Source organism: Tupaia chinensis, unplaced genomic scaffold (genome assembly GCF_000334495.1).
Source record: "Tupaia chinensis unplaced genomic scaffold, TupChi_1.0 Scaffold000154_1, whole genome shotgun sequence".
In the NCBI taxonomy this organism is placed as follows: domain Eukaryota; kingdom Metazoa; phylum Chordata; class Mammalia; order Scandentia; family Tupaiidae; genus Tupaia; species Tupaia belangeri.
In genome coordinates, this window is record NW_006159625.1 from 4,242,242 (window position 1) to 4,249,419 (window position 7,178).

The following is a 7,178-nucleotide window of genomic DNA, read 5'->3' on the forward strand; positions in this document are numbered from 1 at the left end:
ACCCCCCCAAAAAAAAAAAAAAAAAGGGAAAAAAAGTATCCCTTGAGAGGGCTGAATGGGAAAAAATTTCCTGAGGAGTGTCTTATTTCAGATGACACAGGCAGTACAGTGTTGTTGATTGATTTTGAAGCAGAGGGTTACCAAAAACTCAGGGCAAGGATTTGGGAGGGAGAAGACAAGTGAGACTGGGTCAAAAATGGGGCCGTAGGGGGCATTATGAGGATGATGGTGAGAATGGAGATAGCTGGGGTTGGTACTGACTTGGTAGAACCATCTGAATTGAGGTGCTGTGGGTGGGGCAGTGAAGAACCATCATCCTGTGGTGAAAAACAGCTGTCCTAGTTTTATGTGACCTTTGTGGGTGACATGTTTATAGCAGAATAGCACTTACTGTGTTTCTGGGCTTTCTGCATTCTGTGCCAGCACTCATAACCACAACTACTGTTCTCTCATGTCTCCTTCTAGCAGGTTTATACATCATAGAAAAGAAGAAGGTAAGAAGTATCCTCCAGTGACTTATTCAGTATCTGAATAATGGTCAGGGTTTGTTCTTGGCATGCTTTCATCATTAATGGTAACTGTCAAGTTCTGAGAACAGAAATGTCTGTTTCATTGTCTCTTGAAAACTTAATTCTCCATGAAATCACAAATATTAGTACTTACTTTAGAGTTTACAAGAGGATTTTTGCAATTTTATTATTACGGTTATTTCATTGGCTCACTAACTTTATGAGAAACTGCTTTGTCATAGTAATACAATGGATGAGAGACCTGAGGCTCAGCAAAGTTAACTTCCTTGTCCAAGGCCACACCATAAGTAAATGTTAGTGGCAGAACTCGATTCCAATATTTAAATCCAATAATTTTTTCATTGAGTGTACCCAGATTTCTATTCCTACTGCCAGCTGAACTCAAGAATATTTTGGTGGGATATAATCTCCTTGACCTATACACCTTCATGGCACTCTTCATTGGCAGATATCAATTCAGAGCTTCATTTGTCTTTTTGAGGGCCTGTCCCATGGCTTGCTAGGAATTTTGTTTGAGCATCACTTCATGGAGTGGGTAAATAAAGCTAATCTGCTGGGGCCTGGCAATATTGTTTGAAGACATCAGAACTACAAGGGCAATTGATACATGTTGTTAAACACATTTGGGAAATAAATCTTTGAAATATTCTTTAATTAAAATAAGTTGCTTTTTCACTAAGATGGTGCCAAAAGCAAAGAAGGAAGCTCCTACCCCTCTCAAAGCTGAAGCCAAAGCAAAGGTTCTGAAAGCCAAGAAGGCAGTGCTGAAAGGTGTCCATAGCCACCAAAATTAATAAATAAAAAATAAAATAAATCTGTATATCACCTATTTTCTGGAGGCCCATAGCTCTACAGCTGTGGAGGCAGCCCAAATATTGTTGGAAGATCACCCTCAGGAGAACAAGCTTGACCACTATGCCATCATTAAGTTCCCCCTGACCACTGAGTCTGCCATGAAAAAGATAGAAGATGTTTGTTCATTGTGGATGTCAAGGCCAGCAAGTACCAGATTAAACAGGCCGTGAAGAAGCTCTGTGATATTGATGTAGCCAAGGGGAACACTCTAATTAGGCCTGAGAAAGAGAGGAAGGCATATGTGTGCCTGACTCATGTTTATGATGCTTTGGATATTGCCAACAAAATTGGGATTATCTAAACTGAGTACAGTAGGCTAATTCTAAATACAGACTTTTTCACCATAAAATAGTAATAATAATAAAGCTGTTAGGTAAAATAATAGTTCAGGTGGAACTCAGAATGACATATCTTGACAGTGGTTAAATATGGCAAATTGGAAATTCTAGACCATATCCTGCGGTCACTGTCTACGTCACTGGACTCCCACATAGTTGACTGTGATTTGAGTCCTGGACCTGGCGACTTAAAACTTATGCCAGACACATGTGCATGTGTGCCCAAGATCCCTAGAGGAGAATGGAGGAGAGGGGATTGAAGTAAGACCATCATCTCTGGGTGATGATTTCTCACTTTTTGTCTCTCTCTCTCCCTGGTGAGCAAATGCACCCTATATGCACCCTATAGCAAAAATCTCTTTCTCAAAAAAGGAGCTGCCAAGGTTAGAATTTCCCAAGAAGTCCTGTCCAGAACTCAGGGTAATAAAGTGGTGGTAAATACAGATATATTTGCTGTAATTTGTTTAAATTCCAGACCATAAAATAGCACCTGCCTCTAATTCCTGCCATCTGTTGTTTTGAGTCTCTAGGTTTGGAGCCTATCTCAGGGGACTTAGACTGTCCTTCTCATAGCCCTCAAAAACTGAGTCTAACCAGTTGAAGGTAACATCCAGATATAACCAGCTTTTACACTTCTGGGAAAACAGACTAGTAAGAATTTATTCCAAGCATATCTTCAGTTTGTGATCAAATTCATCATCTACTCATTTCCAGGCCTCAGCTTTGTGAATGGGTCATAAAAGTTTATTGTGGCACATTCTTTTCCTTTTCCATACCCTGCACCCCAACCCCAACACACACACACACTCCTGATTCTGTTCTGCTTAGTCTCTGTGTGCTTGTAGCTCTCTGTATTCATGACCATCATGGCACACGGGCATTGAAATTGTGACTGAGCTGCTTATGGTAGGAATCGTGCCCTTTATGTTCATATTGTCCTGCGTGATATGTATCAGATACCCAGTAAGCATTTCTCCAATATTGAATGACGATGAGGTGATTATCATAATTAGTTGAATCATGAAGCCTAATCTCATGTAATCTAGCTAGTACTAGAAACTGGTATTGGGAGAGCACATATGAACCACATACCTCACATGTGTCATCTCATTTACTGCTCTTAACAATCCTGTTGGGATGATATTCTTTGCTCCTTTCATCCACAGATATGTATTCAATGTCTTCTAAGAGCAAGGTACTGTGCTAAGTATTGGAAGTAAAACCATGAATAACTCTGGGCCAACTGGTGGCATGATGATTAAGGTGACTGGATCCCACATTGCAGATTGGACTGCCTGAGTTATGGACCCAACAGCTTGAAAAATGTGCTGGACACGTGTGTGCATGCTCAAAATCCTGAGAGGGGAATGGAGGAGAAGGGATTACAGTGTGGCCATGCCCCCTGGGAAGTGATTTCTCCCTTTCTCCTCTCTCTCTTTTTCTGTCTCCAGAGAGTGCACATGCCCTATAGCAAAAACTAAAACAAAACAAAACAAAAAAAAACATGAACAAGACAGACATGATGCCTGCCCTCACAGTGGAGTAGACACATGATCAGAGTAAATAAACTATTCCCTTCATGTTTGAAATGATTTTCAGAGAGGATGTACTCCTTGCTTAGAGTGATTCAGATAGAGCCAGAATTCTATCCCTTTTCTGACACCAAAGCTCACACTTTCCCAACAACCGCCCCCTCCCACCACTACCAAATCACTATATTGCTACTGTTCTGATGGATAGAGTCCCAACCCACCTCCAAAGACTGGCAACCTCGGGTAGAGGGGTGAGAGACTGGCAGCTGCAGAGTGGGTTGGGCTCCAGGGAAACCAGGGGAAGTGAGGGCCAGGCACTGCTGCATCCTGCTAGCAGCTGGCAAGCAGCACTGTTTTGGTCTGTAGGGGATTTGGTAGGTAGGGCTGATGTGAGAATGTAGCAAAGCAGTTCTGTCTAATTCTCCAAAAGGGAAGAACAAATTTAGCATTTTGCCATCTGTGACTCTAGAGCTCAGAGTCACCAGCTCCCATATGATCCAGCATAGAGCCAGTGAAAGTCATTAGAGGGTGCTGTGGCTCCTGCCTTCCCTGGGGCTGAGTGAAGCAAAACAACCAGAGAGGAGGAGGGAGAGACACGTGCCTCATTCCCTCCTCACCAGACAGGCCAGAGCCATGACCTGGCTGCTCCACTGGCCTTTTGTTCCCTGTCCCGGCTTGGGCTTCCTGTGGTGGCACCTGCTCCGGAAGATGGAAATGTCTTGCCAGAGACATTTCCTGACTTCCTCATGAGGGAGCCCTTGAGTCACTGGTTTCTCAACTCAGCCTGCTTCTTCACTGTGGGAGCCTGGACTGAGGATGTAGATTTTTAAAGAAAGATTCTTTTCTAGAGGAACTTGGATCTCAGTAGGAGCAAGACATCTGGACACAGAAAATGTGCATGCCCTGCATTGATCCTTTACAATGGCAAACTCTCAGCGGGAGCATTTGGGGAATTTCTTCTCTGGCTGGCTGCACAGAAGTGGAAGTCTAGGTCACAGTGCCACAGGGAAACCCTGCATTTTGGTATCAATAGAAAGAGGAATAGCCTCTTTCCATAAAGGGTCCCAAGCAGATTTTATATAGACAATTGACAAAACCACACATCTTTGTGAGGTATCAGGAAGCCTGGACTAGTTAGAGTCAATTGTGACATTGGTATTTACTTGTCCATCAGCTGGGTGGAGAGGAGAGAGTCAGAAACGGAAAAGGTGACACATACCCCTTAGCCCATTCTGACAGGAGTAGGGGACAAAGGGACATATTGGCTCTTGGCTGTTGTGCCAGAATGAGTCATGTGGATTCTTTTGGCCCTGGATACCTGAAGGACTGAGTCTGAGGAGGGCTACATCTATGGTCACAACAGAATGGGAGTATTTTCACAATTCATATCTGGGGAGCAGGTTTCCTAGGATGTAGGAGGTCATTAAACGATACTCCTCTTTATGAGTCCTAAATCTAACTTGACTCAGCTAATTAACTTGCAACTCATAGAAAGTACCTCAAAATGTGGAGCACTACATTGTGATACGTGGAAGAGCACAGCTTTGGAACCAGACTATTTAGATTCAAATCCTGCCTCTTCCACCTACTGGCTGGGTAATTTTGGCAAGTTACCCATCCCTTTTTTTGTGCCTCAAGTTTATTAGCTGTGAACTGAGAACATAGTGTAAAATTTTGGGGTTGTGTAAATATTCAGAACACTTAAAGTAGCACCCAGAACATAGTAAACCTAATATTGAAGAAATGATCTCAAAGCTTCTATCTAGCACTAGAATTTCAACTCTACGCTGGAATAGTCCCATTTGGTTAAAGAGACCTTAACATCAATAGTTCTTCTAAGACTGAGCTATTGGCTTCCTGCTATATCCCTTTAACAATTTCTTCCTTGCATAGGTTTTCATTTCCATCTTGCAGGCTGGTTATGTGAAATGTTAGCAAAAATTTCTAAGTGGTTTTAGTAGCCAGTATTTTAATTGGCTGGGAAATACATATTTTTTTCCTTAACAATTAAAATAGCTTTTCTCTGGCTATTGCATCAGAAGCAAGTGTAATTTAGTTCTTCTTAACTATTTATATAGTTTTAACATCCTTTGTTCGCTGTTATCATGAACATTTCCCTCTAAGACTAATGAACAAATGATGTGCTCTACTAATAAATAATTCCCATTTCATTCTACAAGTAGCAAAGTCAAATATCTTTAGCAGTACAAGATATCACTGCTCTAGGAAGACCTCCTAGTCCTAGTATTAATAGACCTCATCCTGTTCTTTCTCAAATAAACTGTGAGCTTGAGGATCTAGGCTTGCTGCTTTTCTGTCTTTAAAGTCCCTCCTGGCTGGAACAAGACAATGCTGCCCACTTTCTCCATTTCTTTTCAGCATAGTGCTCTTAAGTTCTAGCAAATGCAATCAGACAAGAGAGCAAAATAAAAGTCATTCAGATAGAAAAAGAAGCTAATCTGTCCCTACTTGCAGATGATATGATTATATACATAGAAAATCCAAATGAATCCACAAAAGAATAGAAGTAATAATTAACTTCAGTAAAATAACAGGATACAAAATCAATATACAAAAATCTGTAGCATTTTTATAGACCAACAATAAACAAAGCCAAAGAAAGCAATACTATTTACAATAGTCACAAAACTAATAAGATACTGAGGAATAAACCTAACCAAAGAAATGAAAGACCTTTATAAGAAAAACTATGAAAAGTTGAAAAAATAGATTAAATATGTTATCAAAAAATGGAAAAACATGCTATGTTCTTGGACTAGAATCAATATAATTTAAATGTCAGTTTTACCCAAATTAATTTACATATTCAGTGCAGTTCTGCCCAATTGCTGGTGACATTCTTCACAAAAATAGAAAAAAAAATTACAAAATTTGTCTGGAATCATAAAAGACCTCAGATCACCAAGGCAATACTGTGCAAAAAGAATAATGCAGTGGAAAAAGAAAGTCTTTTCAGCAAATGGTGCAGGAAGAACTGGATATCCATCTGCAGAAAATGAAACTGAACCCCTATTTCTCACCATTAACAAGAATCAACTCAAAATAGATCAAAGGTTTAAATGTAAAAGCCTTAAATTATAAAACTACTACTAGGAAACATAGGGGAAACTCTTGAAGCTATTGGAGCAAGCAAAGATTTCTTAAATAAGATCCATAAAGGACAGGCAATAATCCTCAAAAATAGAGAAGTGAGGTTACATCAAGCTAAAAAGCTCCCTCACAGCAGAGGAAACAATAATTAGAGTGAAAAGACAACCCTTGGAATGGGAGAAAATATTTTAAAATTATTCCTCAGATGAGGGATTGATAACCAGAATATATAGGGAATATATAAAGGAACTCAAGCAGCTCACTCATAAAAAAATGAATAATCCAATTGAAAAATGGCCAATTGAATTTAATAGACAATTTCTCCAAGGGAGATTTATAAATGGCAGAAAGACATATGAAAAAATGTGCAATGCCCCTTGTCATAAGGGAAATGCACATTAAAACCACAATGAGATACCCGTTAGAATGGCTAGGATCCAAAAAATAACCAAAAATGCCGGTAAGACTGTGATGGAAAGGAAACCCTCTTGCACTGTTGGTGGGAATGTAAATTAGTGAAACCTGTGTGGCAAACAATATGGAGGTTCTTCAAAAACCTACAGATAGAACTACACATTATCCAGCAATCCCATTTGTTGGCATTTACCCAAAGGACAGCAAAACAGTAGGAATGACAATTGCATATCCGTGTTTATTGCAACATTATTTACAATTCCTAAAACATGGAATTAACCTAAGAGTCCAAAAACTGGTGACTGGGTTGAAAAACTGTGACATACATGTACTATGTAATATTATTCAGCTAAAAGAAACAATGAGACCCTTTTGTTTGATTTGAAGTGGATGAATAT